This window comes from Gossypium hirsutum, chromosome D08 (genome assembly GCF_007990345.1).
Source record: "Gossypium hirsutum isolate 1008001.06 chromosome D08, Gossypium_hirsutum_v2.1, whole genome shotgun sequence".
Taxonomy (NCBI): Eukaryota; Viridiplantae; Streptophyta; class Magnoliopsida; order Malvales; family Malvaceae; genus Gossypium; species Gossypium hirsutum.
The window spans coordinates 12,903,016-12,920,539 of NC_053444.1; the positions used below are offsets into that span (position 1 = coordinate 12,903,016).

Sequence of the window (17,524 nt, forward strand, 5' to 3'; positions counted from 1 at the left end):
TCTGAAAAATAAGTTTAATCAATATGACATAATTGTGTTAGATCAATTACATTTCTTAACTTAATATTACTATCACTACACCAAAACAGGCTTTTAGCGGCACTTTTAGTGGCGCTTGGACAAAAAACGCAGGTAAAAATCGAGCATTAGCGGCGCTTTATGGAAATTGCCACTAAAGATCGAGCATTAGTGGCGTTTTTTGAAAAACGCCGGTAAAAATGGGCATTAGCGGCGTTTTTCGAAAAAACGCCGCAAAAAACCAAAGCCCAACGACGTCGTTTTGTTACCTTTCGGGGCTTTAGCGGCGTTTTTGAAAAAGCGCTGCTAATGCTTGGGGCTTTAGCGGTGTTTTTGAAAAAGCGCTGCTAATGCTGAGGGCTTTAGCGGCGTTTTTTGGAAAAGCGCCGCTAATGCTGGGGCTTTAGCTGTGTTTTTGGAAAAGCGCCGCTAAAAATATTTTATCTTAATTGGTTTATTTATATTAAATAAAATTCAATTTATTTCTAATTGAATATTTAAAATCTTCAGAAAAAATAATGATACGTAGAAAAATTAAAATACTATTATTTAAAATAATTTTAAAGTTTTTTGGGTACATGATTACTGATTGTTTTTTAATTTATTTATTAAAAATTTTCTTATATAATCATAAAAGAGATAATATTAATTTTAAAATATTGAATTAATTTTCACTATAGTTTAGGGTTTTTGGTTTGGGGTATATGATTTATTTAAGATTTAAGGCCTGTTTAGGAGTTACTATTTTAAGGTTTAGGGAGTATGGGTTTAGGGAGTATGGATTAGGGTTTTAGGGTTTAAGGGTTGAGATTTAAGGTTTAAAGGTTAGAGGGTTAAGGGTTTAGGGGTTAGACATTAAGGGTTAATAGTTAGGGATTTAGGGTTTAGGGATTCAGGGGTCGAGTTAGGATTTTGGGTGTTTAGATTAATTTTTTTAATTTATATTTTAAATATGTTCTTATATAATTGAAAAGAGATGATAATAAATTTATTTAGGGTTTTGGTTTAGGGTATATAATTGATTTAAGATTTAAGGCCGGTTTAGGAGTTCATATTTTAAGGTTTAGGGAGTATGGGTTTAGGGATTATGGATTAGGGATTATTGTTTAAGGGTTGGGATTTAAGGTTTAAGGGTTAGAGGGTTAGAGGTTTTGGGGTTAGAGGGTTAGAGGTTTAGGGTTAGACGTATTAGGGATTAAAAGTTAGGGATTTAGGGGTCGGGTTAGGGTTTTAGGTTTAGATTAATTATTTTTTTAATTTATATTTTAAATATGTTCTTATATAATTGTAAAAGAGATAATAGTAAATTCGTTTAGGGTTTTTAATTTAGGGTATATAATTAATTTAAGATTTAAGGCTGATTTAGGAGTTCATATTTTAAGGTTTAGGGAGTATGGATTTATGAATTATGGATTAGGGATTATGGATTAAGGGTTTAGATTTAAGGTTTAGGGGTTAGGGGTTTAGGGGTTAGACATTAAGGGTTAAGAGTTAGGGATTTAAGGTTTACTGATTTAGGGGTCGGGTTAAGGTTTTGAGTTTAGATTAATTATTTTTTAATTTATATTTTAAATATGTTCTTATATAATTGTAAAAGAGATAATAATAAATCAAATATATTGAATTTGTGAGTATAGTTTAAATTATTTAAGAGATATATAATAGATAGACTTTATATGTATTGAATGGTTAATTTAGGTTTAAGGTTAAGGTTTACTTGAGATTTGTTAAATGATAAAATTTTATACAATTAATTAATGCTTTTTATATTAGTTTAAATAGAATTAATAAATAAGTTAAAAAAAGTAATAGATTGATATGGATATTTAGGTATAATTATATATTTTGGAGAGGACCAAATTATAAGGAAAAAATACAAAAATAAAAATGATATGGATATATAGGTAATTATTTAATTTGGATAATTCTAACTTAATAATTAATTACAGTCATTTTATCAATTGTTTTCTTATTAAAATATACAATATTTATTTTGAGAGTACTTGATTTTTTTTTCTTTTATAAAAAATCAATTTATAAAAAACAAAATAAAAAATTTTTAGCATAGCAAAACGGCGTCATTTTGTTGAAAATGAAATAATTTTTTGTGGCGTTTTTATGAAAAACGCCGCAAAAGATAATAAATCAATATATTAAAAAAATTTGCATAGCAAAACGGCGTCATTTTGTTCAAAATGAAATAATTTTTTGCGGCGATTTTTATTAAAACGCCGCAAAAGATAAGCAATAGCGGCGTTTATAAAAACGCCGCAAAAATAAATCAATTTATAAAAAAAGCAAAATAAAAATTTTTAGCATAGCAAAACGGCGTCATTTTGTTGGAAATGAAATAATTTTTTGTGGCGTTTTTATGTAAAACGCCGCAAAAGATAATAAATCAATTTATTAAAAAAAATTTAGCATAGCAAAACGGCGTCATTTTTTTCAAAATGAAATAATTTTTTTGCGGCGTTTTTTATAAAAGCGCCGCAATAATAAATCAATTTATAAAATAAAAAATAAAAAAATTTTAGCACAGCAAAACGACGTCATTTTTTCAAACTGAAATAATTTTTTGCGGCGTTTGTCATAAAAATGTCGCAAAAGATAATAAATCAATTTATTAAAAAAAATTTAGCATAGCAAAACGGCGTCATTTTGTTCAAAACGAAATAAATTTTTTTGCAGCGTTTTTTATAAAAGCGCCGCAAAAGATAATAAATCAATTTATTAAAAAAAATTTAGCTTAGCAAAACGGCGTCATTTTATTCAAAACGAAATAATTTTTTCTGGCGTTTTTTTATAAAAGCGCCGCAAAAATAAATCAATTTATAAAAAAAACAATAAAAATTTTAGCACAGCAAAACGGCGTCATTTTTTCAAACTGAAATAATTTTTTGCGGCGTTTTTCATAAAAACGCCACAAAAGATAATAAATCAATTTATTTAAAAAAATTAGCATAGCAAAACGGTCATTTTATTCAAAACGAAATAATTTTTTTGCGGCGTTTTTTTATAAAAGTGCCGCAAAAATAAATCAATTTATAAAAAAACAAAATAAAAAATTTTTAGCACAGCAAAACGATGTCATTTTTTCAAAATGAAATAATTTTTTGCGGTGTTTTTATTAAAAACGCAGCAAAAGATAAGTAATAGCGGCGTTTTTTATAGAAATGCCGTAAAAAATAAATCAATTTATAAAAAACAAAATAAAAAATTTGAGCATTAAATAATTTTTACGATATTTTTATGAAAAATGCCGTAAAAAATAAGCAATAAAGGCGTTTTTTATAAAAACGCCACAAAGTAATTTACTTTAAAAAAAAATGGCGTCATGTATAAATTTTCCCCCTGCAATCTTTTCCCCCTAAAATCCCTAATTTCCCCCCTTAAAACCCTCAAGTTTACAAACACACCGTCCTTTAAAACTTTTAACTCAATGCCCATTGCTATTTTTTCTTCTTCCCTATATATATTTTTTTTCTGATGAGACTCTTAATCTTTACATACAACAGGTCTCTTCTTCCCTATATTTTTTTTCTGATATTATATGTGTATATATATGGGGTAGCAAAGTTTTGATTTATTATGGTATGGGGGGTTTTGATTTGTTTTCTAATGGGAAAAGGAAATGATAATTGACAGGAACTTTGTGATACTAGGAGGAGAGGAGGGGTTCCAAATGCTCGTTGATGCCTTGGTTTGGGATTCAAATGCCTTAAGTTGTTGCATATTGCATCATGTCCCTTCAACTGGCCATGCTTGTCTTTGGGTATCATGGATCACTTAATCTCCTGGGAATGTTAAAATCAAGTAACTAATATTTCTCATCCATTTTCTAAGCATTTTCAGCTGTGTGTGTGTGTTTTTTTTCCGTTTCTATTGTAAATCTTATAGGCAGAGAAGGTATTCAACCAGGACACGTTTTTCAAGAAGACTGTCAAATATGTTAGAGAGCCAATGACCCACTTGGAATCCACTTGAAACGAATTGAAGAGGAAATAATGTGAAGAAGATGAAAGCCGGGGGGGGGGGAGAAAAGGAAAAATTATCACTTTATTAATTTTTTATTTTTGGTTGTTGTCGTTTAAAGGTTGGAACATGAAATAAACGCCGTCTGGTAATAGCTGTTGACTGGATTTGCTTTTTAATATTTTTTTCCTGTGTGGTTGACGCTCTAGGTCGGGATTTGCACTATTTCTTCTTCCCCAGTGCTGCTCTTCGTAAATCAAAGTTAATGAAGATTTACTTAGATTTCTTCGTTTTCGTTGATTATATCTTTGAACGCAGATTCATAATTAAATATCTTCGTTTTCGTTGATTATATCGTTGAAGAGCAGCTGAAGAAAAGCCTGTTACATGTCAAATATGATTACTTACAAGTGGCAATTCAGGAGGGGCACATAAGCAGTTGTAATTCTCTTGTAAAGGTCTATTACTGAAAGCTAGTTTATATTGTTTCTGCTGTCACCATTTATCTACCATTTAATAAAAATACATGGTAGAATATGTACCCAATTTTCTGCTTTGCGGATATCAAGTATGCTTCCTTCTGGAATTCAAGTGAAGCAATGTTAAACTAAAATATGAAATATGTAGAACTTTAGGCGTGAAAGTTCACCTGTGTCTTGATTTTGCTATTTTTTAGAATTCTAGCAACTCTCAAATTTAAACTACTAAATTATATTCACTTGTAGTCTGGATTGGTTATCTGGATCCTGGTCAATGACATTGTTTACATTAGCATGAAGCACTATTAGTTAATCCTTAATACTGAAATCGAGAAGTTTTCACTGTTGTTTAGTCTCAATTGCATGTGGTCGCTACTTCTCTTCCTGACTGATAATTGTAACTTTGTTCTATTTTATATTATAGCTGAAAAACCAACCTTGGTTCTGTCTGATAATTGTTTTACAAAGTTATATAGTTATGTCCTGGTTTGGTCTTTATATAATGGCTTAGCTGTGACTGAGATATTGGTTTTAATGCAGCAATTATACCAGAAAGCACTTGCTGTCAAGTCTGCAATACCACATCCTAGGATCATAGGAATAATTCGTGAATGTGGTGGCAAGATGCATATGGCTGAGCGTCAGTGGGCTGAGGCAGCCACAAATTTCTTTGAAGCTTTCAAGAACTATGATGAAACTGGAAATCAGAGACGTATACAATGCCTAAAGTATGATTATTGTCTAATATAGTTTTTCACATTTTCTGTTTGATGCACGATCCTCCTTTCTCTTTCATTGGTAGCATAATATTTGACATGGGAGCTGAAGCTCTTTTAGCCTACTGGTTTAATCCCATTATAGCACTAGGGTGATCACCCGTAACAAATGTTTAAAATGGATTGCATTTCTCTGAACATGTTTGAGGGGTACTTTCAGGCAAAAGGTTCTTTTATCAAAAGTGACATAAGCAATAAATAATTGCTACTAAAGGCATAAAGTTTGAGGACAGATTGTAATATGGAGGAAAATGAAGAAAATCCCAGTCAGTGAGATCTAGGGGAGGAAAAAAAAAGAGAGACAAAGTAGGGATAAATTTGGTTGGAAAAGAAGAACACTATCCTAGAGTAAAGATATTGCAAATATTATTAGTATCTTATCCAATAAATAAATCCTCGTATGCCTTTCATTAAATCCACTTGGTCTTGTCTTTTCCCCAATTAGATAAAGTTTCAAATTTATCTTTTCATCTTGTGGGTTCATTTCCAGATACCTTGTTCTAGCTAACATGCTCATGGAATCTTGTAGCTGAATGTTCTATCATATATGTTAGATAATACCGTGTATATACATGCTCTGAACTGATGACATATAATGGTGTTATTGTTTGCTAGTCTAATTTATTAAATCTTCACTCTATTTTTTATATATATTTAGAAATGAGGTATGATGTTTTAAACATATGACAAGAAGTTTTAATTTTTTTTAATATACTTGTATTATATATAGATATAGATATATGTATGTATGTATCTAATATACCCATGCTAAATCTGGGTAATGTGTCTAGTTTAGAAGTCTTTATCATATGTTCACATCTTTTTAACATCTTTAACGTGTCTAATGATAAATATATGTATGCATGTATCTAATATATATTTTTTATTTTTAACATCTCTCTTGTTTACCAAGTTTGTTGGTTTATCTGATCATTTGGTTTTACATCCTTTAGATATTGAAGGTGTAGTAGAGGATTCAATCTCTTCAAGCTGGAAAAGCCAAGGCTTAGCACTTCTTCAAGTGGAATATTATTTAATGTTTCATTCCATGGTCATTTATCTTAGTCAGAACTTGAATTTAGTGCTATTGAAGTAGGGTTTTGTAGCTATGATTGTTAATTATTACTTGTTTTGTAGCTTCTTTTATAATTGGCCGAGTTAATATAGATCAGATGAATTGTGAGATAGATTGTTCATTTATTTAAACATAATATTTAAATTTTAAATTTAAATTTATTAATTTTTATATTTAGTTTTAAAGTTAAAATTTTAATAGAAAATTTAATTTAATTAATATTTTTTATCCTTAAAATGTATATAGTTTAAAGTTTAAGTTTCAAAAATAAAACATAATATAATATTTATCATAAAAATAAATATTATCTAATTAAAATATTTTTTAAAGGTCATGTCTTTTAGCGGCGTTTTTGGGAAAAGCGTCGCAAAAGGTCTTGTTCTATAGCGGCGTTTGTGGAAAAAGCGCTGCTAAAGGTCTTGTTCTTTAGCGGCGTTTGTAAAAAAGCGCCGCTAAAGATCCTATTCTTTAGTGGCGTTTGTGAAAGAAGCGCCGTTAAAGGTCTTGTTCTTTAGCGGCGTTTGTGAAAAAAGTGTCGCTAAAGGTCTTGTTCTTTAGCGGCGTTTGTGGAAAAAGCTCCGCTAAAGGTCTTGTTCTTTAGCGGTGTTTTTAGAAATAAACGCCGCAAAGGTTAGCAGCACTGTCAATAGCGGCATTTTTTGCGGCGCTACTAGAAGCGCCGCTAAAGGTAAAAAAAAAACGCCGCTAAAAGCCTGTTTTGGTGTAGTGTATGTTCATGTTGTTACGAATAAATTCATGGTAACTTGGTAATTTGTTAACTATAACACATACATACTTAATAAATTAACTAATCTCTTGAATATATTACTATGTCAATTCAAACAATTAATCAATTTTAAGAAGCAAGTAAAAGATTAAGTGAAGTAACAATATATTCCTACATTGAAACAATTTAATCACAATAATCTTGCAAGTTATGCAAGGCTAATGTACCGTTTAATACCTCGCTAATTTACCCCTCAGCTACTTTAGAAGATTAAATATACACTGATTAAGTATTGTGTCAATTAATTACAATTTCAATATGATTAATAATTAATTCATTAGTTACCATACAATTATAATGCAAGTATAACATAATCATGGTTTTACTTAATCAAACAATTTACCAAGACCTATAACAACACAAACATGATTTTAATAACTTAAATAGACAAAATGCAATCAACCTAACACGAATTAAATTTAAACCATGTTAATTAAATTAAGAATAACAACATAACAAATATTCATATACATGACCATAACAACAGGAAAAGTTAAAGGATACGAAACTAGAATTAAATTCAGCGTTTCTCCAAAGCCTAATTAATTTCTCCTCTCCTCCTCCGCTCGTTCTTACTTTTCCAAGGATTCTATAAGCACTTGAATGCTTCTACCCAAGGTGGTTGAAGGGCTCCTTTTCAATAGGGAAATCGGCAAAGGAAAGTAGAAAGAAAATTGGGAAATAAAGGAGAGAAAGTGAGTGAAAGAGAGAGAGATGTGTGGGATGAGAGGTGTGTTGAATGAATAGGTGAAAGGGGGTGTTTATAGGAGAGAGTGGATGCTAAAAATAGCAAATAATTTGCAGCCACACACTCCCCTTGGCCGGCCACACATGTAGCAAAGTTTGAATGTTTCAAACTTCGCTAAATTTAGCATGGGGCAAATCTTTAAAGCATAATAAGTGGAGGGTATGCGGTTTCAAGGAGACTTCAAGGGATGATTTGCAAGTAAATAAATCAGCTAATTTGAGCTGATTGGGTCAGCATTTTGGACGGGTTTGGGTAGCCTAATTGCTCGGTTGGAATAGTCCTTCGTATTAGCACAATTGGGTCTCTTTTCCATAATATAATCAATAATAATCATTTAACCCAAAATAAATTAGATTGAAATTAAAATTAATTATACTATGTATTAATATTCATAATTTGGACTATTTTAGGCTGAAAAATTAATTCGCCTCCATGCTTTACAAATCAGTTCACGGTTTTGAGCTTCTAGTAGCGTTTGCCGAGTCAATTTTTACCGTTTGTGCAAACCTATCGAAAATAAATCAAAATTTATGAAAATTTATTACAAAATTAATTGAAATTTAATATGTTAATAATTTAAGTACAATTTAATTATTTTATAATTATATTATATTTTTCGACAAAAATTATTACGAAACTACATGAATTTGAGTTAAAAAGGGAATGAAAAAAGTTATATATTTTTGTGTTTCCAGACATCCTGCCCAAGAAGAAAAGACTTAGTAAGTATGAAATTGTCACTTTAACGAATGAGTGAAGTGCGTTCTTACAGAACAAGCTTCCTCCAAAACTGAAGGACCTTGAAAGCTTTACTATACCCTGTAATATAGAAGAATCTTACTGTGGTAAAGTTTTGTACGACTTAGGAGCGAGCATCAACTTGATGCCCAAGTCTATTTTCAAACTGTTGGGAATAGGCGAAGTAAGACCCATCATTGTGACACTTCAACTAGCGGATCGATCTTTGGCATACCCCAAATGAAAGATTGAATGTGTTTTGGTAAGAGCCGATAAATTCATTTTTCCTGTTGATTTCATTGTCTTAGATTTTGAAGCAAATAAGGAAGTGTCGATCATCCTAGGGAGACCTTTCCTAGCTATGGGAAGAAAATTGATAGACGTGCAAAAGGGAGAACTCACGATGAAAGGAGTTCAGGATGATGAAGTAACGCTTAATGTTCTTAAAGCTATGAAATTTCCTGATCTGATAGAGGAATGTTCAGTAATGGATGAGCTAGAAACCTTAGTTTCTATAGAATGGGAGAACAATTCTGAAGACCCATTGGTGAACACTTTAGGGTCTGAGCCATTAGAAGATGAAGAAGATAATGAAAACATGGCTTTGATGGAAGCCAATCCGAGGGATTATGTTCAATCAGCACGGCTTGAACCACTAGAATTGGAAGTTCGGGAATTTACACAACCAAATTTGTTAGTCGAGGAACCACCCAAACTTAAACTTAAGGTACTTCCTTCCTATTTAAAATACGTTTATTTAGGTAACTATTTTACTTATCATGTGATTATTTTAGCAGAATTAACAGAACACTAAGAGGAGCAATTGGTCGAAGTTTTAAAGAAATTTAAATCCTGAGTTGACCATTCCAATGCCATCTTCTTCAAACACTATGAAGAAATCAGAATTATCAACTATGATGGATATGTGGAAATTCATGCATAATCAACAACAAGCTTACTGGAGATATGCAAAAGTTAGATATGATACCATACAAAATACTTTTAAGAATATCTCTAACACTTTTGTTCATGAGTTCCCAAATCATATCTTTGAGACATGGCAAAAGGAGATTGTGGGATCAAGTGTGACAAAAAAAGGGAAAAGGAAAAAGACATGGAGGATGACACGAATAAAAAGGGGGAAATTTCTTTTTCTTAGCATTTATTTATTTTTAGGCATTTATATTTCTTTCATAGTTAATATTTTGCTTTCACATAATAAATAAGATATTGCAAGCATGAATAAAACAAGTTCAATGCCTCTTCATTAGAAAAAAGCAAAGTGATGTGGTAATGGGAATGAACATGTCTAAGATGGATTGTTGAGAAATACTTGGTATTTAAGCAATCTTCATGATTCACCTCTCTTTCCTACAACCCTACCTGGTGTTCAGTTACCATTCATTATTTTGCTTTTGCAATGAGGACATTGCTTCTTTTTAAAGGGGATAAGGCAATATTAGCATGAATTTTAAATTTATTTTCTTAAATAGGTTTCAATGCTTTCACATGAATATGCTGAAATAAAATAATGTTCTGATAAAATTTTTGTTCATAAGTTAGCTCAAATGGAAGTATGATTTTTTATCTTATTTGAGTTTTTTTATGTTATCCTGAGTTATGGAATGCTTGTATGTTCTTAGGTCTTACGTAGCCTTTTGCCATGAAAATTGAACTTCTTTTGAAATAGACATGCATGAAGGTTTAAGTCCTTATAATTGACTTAGTAACTTTCTTGAGGTGAAATCCTAGGAGGCATAAGAATCTAAACATGATTTAGGCATATTTTCTTTGGATCGTTTGAGCCTTTCAAGCCTACCATATATATTTGACCCTTGAAACCTTAATTTGAGCCTTAAAGCCTATTTTATTATTATTTACCTACATCATAAGCCATGTTACCATCTTTTTGAATTATATCTTATTATTTCACCTATATTAACCATACTTTTCTTGGTGAGCAAAGATCAATTAAAAATTCGACAAGATGTACATGTTCTTCGTATGTTCAAAAAAAATCTCTATTCAAATGTCAAGCAAAAAGAGAAAAATAAATACTCAAAATATTGAGAAATATTGGCAATATGCTTCAAGATTAATTTTGGGGTGAAGAACTCATTAGTAGGAAGAATGTACCTTGAAAATATCCAAGGCAAAGTTAGGATTAAGATTACTGAACCTAAAAATTCACGTCTCTTTATCCCTACCTTAAGCCTAGCCCCACTACAAACTTATAAAAGATCTATTGATTTGGATGATTATGCCAACTATATTAGTGGAAAGAAACTGCTAAGTTCAAAATATGATTAGACCTTGTGATTGCTTTGTTTGGTTCATAAGGAAACTTTGATTGAATGGTGAATGTTATGTATGACCTTGAAAATCACGCACTCTATGACTGATGCTAACATATTTCTGCACTTAAAATAATGTTTGCATATGAGCTACTTATCAACAAAAAGAGTTTGTGAACATGATTTTGTTGATGCAATGTTATGTGTAAAGATTGATGCTGCTTAAACTTATTGCAAAATTTGTCTTAGCAAAAGTTGTGCTTTACATGAAACTTATTACTTGGTATGAGCAATGGATTAAGTTTAAGGGTGTGTAAACTCTAAATTATATAGGTTTTTTCTAGTAGCTTTTACCACGTTTTACTTAAAAATAATACTAATCCCGAGTATTTGTTAATTAATTAAGTGAATTTTTCTTAAACTTCAATAATGGACATGAATTTATAAAATATGCAACTTTGTGTTTCATTACATAAATTTTGTGCATAAATTAAATTATTTCATGTTATTAATTAATGTGTTATATTTAATTGTGCAGTGGGACCATCAAGTTGATTTAATAAAGAGTTTATTATAAAGTTGCATGAATATGAGCTATTTATTTCCTATGTTGGATGGCAAAACCATGCTAAATAGGTCAACAATGTGTTATTTTGACCCAGTTAAAATGATGCTACATGGTGGACAAGTCTGGTTATTTAATGGGTCGCAAAACTGTCCAACAAAGGGGAGTCAAGCCTAACTTCAACACATGTATGTTGGCTACCCAAAAAATTGTTTTGAGATATTTACTAGAGGTCCCTATATTTGGAGAATCATTGGACATCAGCACACATAGATTGCCCTTGAAACCGTCCAACCCATGCCTAAATTTAGAATAATTCTATCCTCAAATAAAGGAACCATCATCCACCTTCTTCCACAAAATGTGGTCGGCCAAGCAATGGAGAAAATAGAGGGATTCTTCCTATTTTTAGTAAACTCTACCATCTACTTCAAGTATAATTTTCCCTCATCCCTCATCCCTACATCCTTCATTCTTCATTCTTTACATCTCTCAATCATCATTCATTCTCTCATTTCCTATTTTCATTTCCACGCATAGCATCCCATATTTTTTTCTTAGCCAAAAACATTGATAAGATTATCTCTTGTCCAGCCACCTTAAGGAGCCATTAGCAAAAGAGAAACACAAGGATTGGAGGAAAACGTCTTCAATAAGAGTTCACGAGACTGCTGATTCGACAGAGTTTATTCTTCTTTTACTTTGTTGTTTTGATTTTAATCATGTCGGCAATGTGTTTTGTTATCTTATCATCAACAATGGTAGCTGAATTATGTTTAGCTAAGATGATTGCATTTATTTAACGAAGTTTGTTTAAATCATGTTTATAGTGTTTTTCCTTCAGTCGATCATGTTTTCAATTAAACTCAAGTATGTATTTCATTCATACATGATTGGATGCATTAGAATTAGTTGAGCAATCCTAACTAGATGATAGCTAGTGGACACACTAATTGAAATGTGCATGCTTAATTTACATCTTAACCAAACTAAATTAAAGGTTCGCAATAACTTTAACGAGCTCTATTATCTTGCATAGTTTTTAGGTTTATGTGATGAAACTATTTCAAACCTAACACGTCCCTGTTATTTCACATGAATCCTAAGAAACCCTTAGTTTAATATGATCAGTAAAATGCATGTTTTACTAAGTAAAAGATTCTGAAAGGACTTTATTTGGTTTCCAAACACATGAAAGATCAAGTTGCCATGGAATAATTTCCGAACACTGTTAAGCATGATAAAAATAAGCTAAGTTAAATGATGTAATTATCCTAGCCTATTCATGTTATTGATTGTTGAAGTTTGTGTTTTTGCTAAAATCATTCATACATTTTATTTCATATTTCGCATTTAGTTTAAATTGTATTAAGGATCAATCTTACATCTAGATCATTTAATTTAGTTAATCATTCATCACTTAAGATATTACGTTTTTATCATCAAATTGTTAACTTTAATTTTGCAATATATTGATTAACATACACAGTCCTTGTGGAGACGATAACTCTTTTACTTACTTATTATTTGATAACGAATGTGTACACTTGCACAAATTGAGCATTACAATACCCAATGCACTTACCATCAATTTAATATAGATATATTTTAGTATGAACAAAATATATACAAGGGTAGTGAAGAAACTCACTTGATCCTTACCTAAAGTAGCTAGCACACCAGATCCAACCATTTGACTTGCAATCATGGAATATGAAGGAATCTTCTACTTTAGATCCGATCTTTAGTTCCAACCCAAGGACAACAAATCCTAGATGGCTTCCAAAGAAAGCCATAGAAGCATTTTCAAAAGAAAGAAAAGGATAAAATGTCCCTCTCTTTAGTCCATTTAACTAATATATACTTACAAACAAGACACATGTTTCCCCTAGTGAAACTTGACACGTGTCACACTCTTTTAAAAATATCTTCATTAATGGTCTACAACTGTAAAGGCAATATAAATAAGAATCCAATAGAGAAAATTTGGTTACCCTAACTAAGGGGCCCTAATTACTATACTTACAATGCAACTAACCTTGTCACTCTAATAACGTGGCGTACTACGCCTTTGGCGAGTACTCCCTTTAAAATCATCTCTCCACCTGGTTGTTATCTCATAGAACAGTAACCAAATACTAGGGCTTCACCAAGTGGGTTGTTACATACTTTTAACCACTTAACACAGTCTTCTCCTTAATATATAGCCGAATATCAAGAAATCAAGTTCTTACTTACTCTTGTGGCAGTTATTAAACATCCACACATACGCACCAAATAATCATCTGGGCGTATAACACTACGCCATACTGACTCTTTACTGCTACACGCCAAAATTGGGGTGTTATAGGGTTTTGCAAGAAATAGTGGTTACTATAATGAATATAAGGTTGAGTTATGGGGTGAGGTAGATGGGTTAGATCAAGCTTGGAAACTAAGGGGTCAACAGATAATCCTCGAGTTAGATTGTTTAGTGGCTATTTAAAAAATCAAGAGTTCTATTTTGGGAATCAAATCAATTCTATAATTGGAGCTATTTAGGAGTTGTTAAATCGAGATTGGATAATTGAGATAGTTCATACTTATATAGAAGGTAACCGAGTAGCTGATTGCATGGCTAACTTTGCTACAAGCTTCCTTAAGGACTTCATCTTCATGTTGATCCTCTAGATTTTGCTATTAATGTTTTGCATAATGATGTGAATTGTATAACTTCATCTAGGTTGATTTCTACATAACTTGTTTGATTCTTTTGTAATAAAAAAGGTGCGTTTGGTTTAACAAATGTAACTGATACGCCCCGGCCTTGTTGATTAATCCAAGTCGTATAGTTGCCCAATCGTTAAAACAGAGAAGAATCGTTTGAGTTGGAATAAAGTCAGATATTAGGCTAAATGTGGTTTAAGGGTATCAAGGATAGGCTTAAGAAGAAGATGGCTAATCGAATGATTAAGGCTTGGTTGTGGATGAAAAAGAAAACTCGGTTGAACAAGGATAGGCTTCGTGATAAGTTCATTTGAACAAAAACGGGTTGACGCCACTAACTAGTTAGATAAGTCAACGAAGTTTTTGGACGAAATTTAAGAGAAGAATTCTCTCAAAAAATTGACAGCAATTCATTAAGGTTCAAAAAGTTTTTTTTTACAAAGTAATTTCAACCTGAATTTATAGGCTTTACATGGCAACCGAATAGGTAGTCTTAAGAGCTAAGTAAAAGTCTTGAAAATTCCAGAATTTTGAAAGAAGTTTCCTTGAAGCTTCCCCATACATTGAGAACGTCATTAGCTCTTCTAGAAGGCTTAATTTAGTTGGAAAAATGAATGGCCTGGTTGGAGTTTGAGACGCATTCAATTTGGGCAGCAACCAGCAAAAATGTGCTTTAAAATGAGCTACATGTCCAGCCGAATATTCATGGTCTTTGATGAGTTGCTGGACTTGGACATCATTAAAAACATGTAATAAAATTGACACATTAATAACATGCATTAAAATAAAACACATTTATCACAAAATTTAATATGTCCAGATTTTATTAAATTAATTAATCTTAAGCTAATGAACTATTTAACTAATCAGCAACTAAATTTATTTATTCCAGCAACTTCTACGAAAGCTAAAAGGTGAGCTCCTCGAGCTAAATTCGAGCTAATTGAAGCTCATGGAGTTGAGATGGAGCTACATTCAGCTTGCAAAAACGACGAGCCTCGCTTGCAGGCTGAACCAATGGTTGTTCTCGAGGTGGGATCGTATCATTCCCCCCTCTTCAAAACGACTTGTCCTCAAGTCGGGCCACTTGCTCGCGACAAATATTTCCTCATCACAAGTCCCTTGGTTGATCACGTTGCTTCCAAAAATCTGAGGATCACAAATTTCTTGAAAAATAAAGTTAGACACGGTTCCTCCTTCTTTAGGGATATAACATTTAAATGGATCATCTATATAAAAGAGAAAGGACTTGGGGGCACAACGAATGAAGGACTTACAAACTCGCGCAGAAATGTCAATCGGAACTTGAACAAATAAACCATTGCTGAGTCTAAGAATATAAATGGGTCTTACCTGCTCAAGTTGACTTTCCATATTCAGCAGTAGGAAGTGCAAAGGATTCAAGCTCAAGTTGCATCCACAAGACTTGGAAAAATTAGTCAGTCGATTATGAACCCTTGGTTCCATTTGATCACAACTTGCAAAGTTCAAATTTTCAAACATTCTCAATATGCCATTATTACAACCAAGTGAACTCAATTGAATCAAATGATAGTCAATTAAATATTTTCGCACACAGTCAAACTCAGCAATACACTTCCATACCTTTTCAACATGACCAGTTAGAATGAACAACTTATACGGGCTTTCATCTTGCGTATTCAAAACATGCATTTCATTGAAAGTTAAGGACAAACAACCAATATCATCAGGAAAATAATATTTTTCAAAAATTAAAGCAGCAACAAAGTGTTCATCAACTTGCGAATAAGACAAAGATGTCTTAGAATTTTCAAAAGTCATTTATTGTTTACCTTTAAGAGTAGGAAGAAAAAATTTGGTGTTACCTTTTTCTATCAACACAAACCTTCTCTCCTCCGCAATATAATGTAATCGCAATTCCTTTCTTGATTTAACCTGAAACGATGAAGAGACATGAAGACAACGATTAATCAAAACATTGTCCTTTCTCTCACTCAAGTTTCTTTCACTTTCTTTTTCTTTCTCTTTTCCTCCACTCTTGTTTTCTTCACTACTAGACTTCTTCTCATTCGATTTTTCCTCTTTTCTCTCTTTTGAATCTTTACTCTCTTTTTTCAACCTCTCTATTGATTGTTTGATTCTTTGTTGATCTTCCATCACTTGTTGTGGCGATAGTGGTGCCAGAGTTACGTTCCTACCATGGTGCTTGAAAGTGTATTGATTTGTGAATCCGTCGTGTTTGACTCTCCGATCAAACTGCCATGGTCTTCCTAATAACAAATGTCCCGTGTGCATGGGTACCACGTCACATAGGACTTCATCATGGTACTTTCCAATGGAAAATGCAATAAGGGCATGTTTGGTTACCTTTAGTTCGATACCCTCATTGAGCCATTGTAGCTTGTAGGGACTCGGGTGTTTAGTAGTTGACAAGGCAAGTTTCTCCACCAAGAGCGTACTTACTACATTTGCATAGCTACCTCCATCGATCACCAAACTACAGACCTTGCATTGAACATGGCAACGAGTATGAAACAAGTTTTCACGTTACGGTTCACTCCCGGTGCTCTGTGCACTTAGGCTCCTTTTAACAACGAGCATCTCTCCCTCCACCGCGTATTTTATCTCTCCTTCTTCATCGGTAGGGATATCAGCTTTGTTTTCTCTTCGCCCTTCCTCTCTCTCAGATTCGATGTCACCATTGGAAAGCACGATCATCGTGTTACGATTCGGGCATTGGCTCGCTATGTGCCCTCTCCCTTGGCACTTAAAACACTTAATATCGCGGGATCGAGTTTGATTATTTTCAATGGCCTTCCCTTTGCTAGATTTGGCCAAAGACTTGGTAGACTTCACAGGCACTACGGGTTCCTTCACTTAATTTTCAGAGGCATTCTTGTTTGAGCCTTGATTCCACTTAGGTGCACTCGAAGTTGAATAACCACGAACAGTACCTTTTCTTTTGAGTTGCTTCTCGACTTTGATCGCCATATGCACCATGTCAACGATCTTTACATAGTGTTGTAACTCGACGATGTTGGCTATTTTTCGGTTAAGTCCGGCCAAAAATCGTGCCATAGTTGCCTCTCGATCTTTCTCCACATTCGCACGTATCATAGCAATCTCAATTTCTTTAAAATAATCCTCCACACTGCTCGTTCCTTGTGTAAGATTTTGGAGTTTTTGGTACAACTCCCGATGGTAGTACGAAGGGATAAAACGTCGTCGCATTACAGCCTTCATCTCGGCCCATGTTTGGATAGGGCGTTCACCATTTCATCGTCGGCTAGTGACAAATTGATCCCACCAGATCATGGCATAATCTAAAAATTCAATAGCCGCCAACTTGACTTTCTTGGCCTCGGAATAGCTGTGGCATTCGAA

General features: G+C 32.6%; 1 long non-coding RNA gene across 2 annotated transcripts; it reads left to right on the top strand.

Annotated features, from left to right (window-relative positions):
* Nucleotides 1–3,340: 3,340 nt before the first annotated feature.
* Nucleotides 3,341–6,432, top strand: LOC107913680 (uncharacterized). Of its 2 annotated transcripts, XR_005917518.1 has the most exons (5): nucleotides 3,341–3,533; nucleotides 3,664–3,790; nucleotides 3,916–4,448; nucleotides 5,010–5,197; nucleotides 6,199–6,432. It is a non-coding gene; the product is annotated as an uncharacterized lncRNA (long non-coding RNA). The 2 variants fall into 2 exon arrangements; XR_005917517.1 differs by having other exon boundaries at nucleotides 3,372–3,533; nucleotides 3,664–4,448.
* The last annotated feature ends 11,092 nt before the right edge of the window (nucleotides 6,433–17,524 follow it).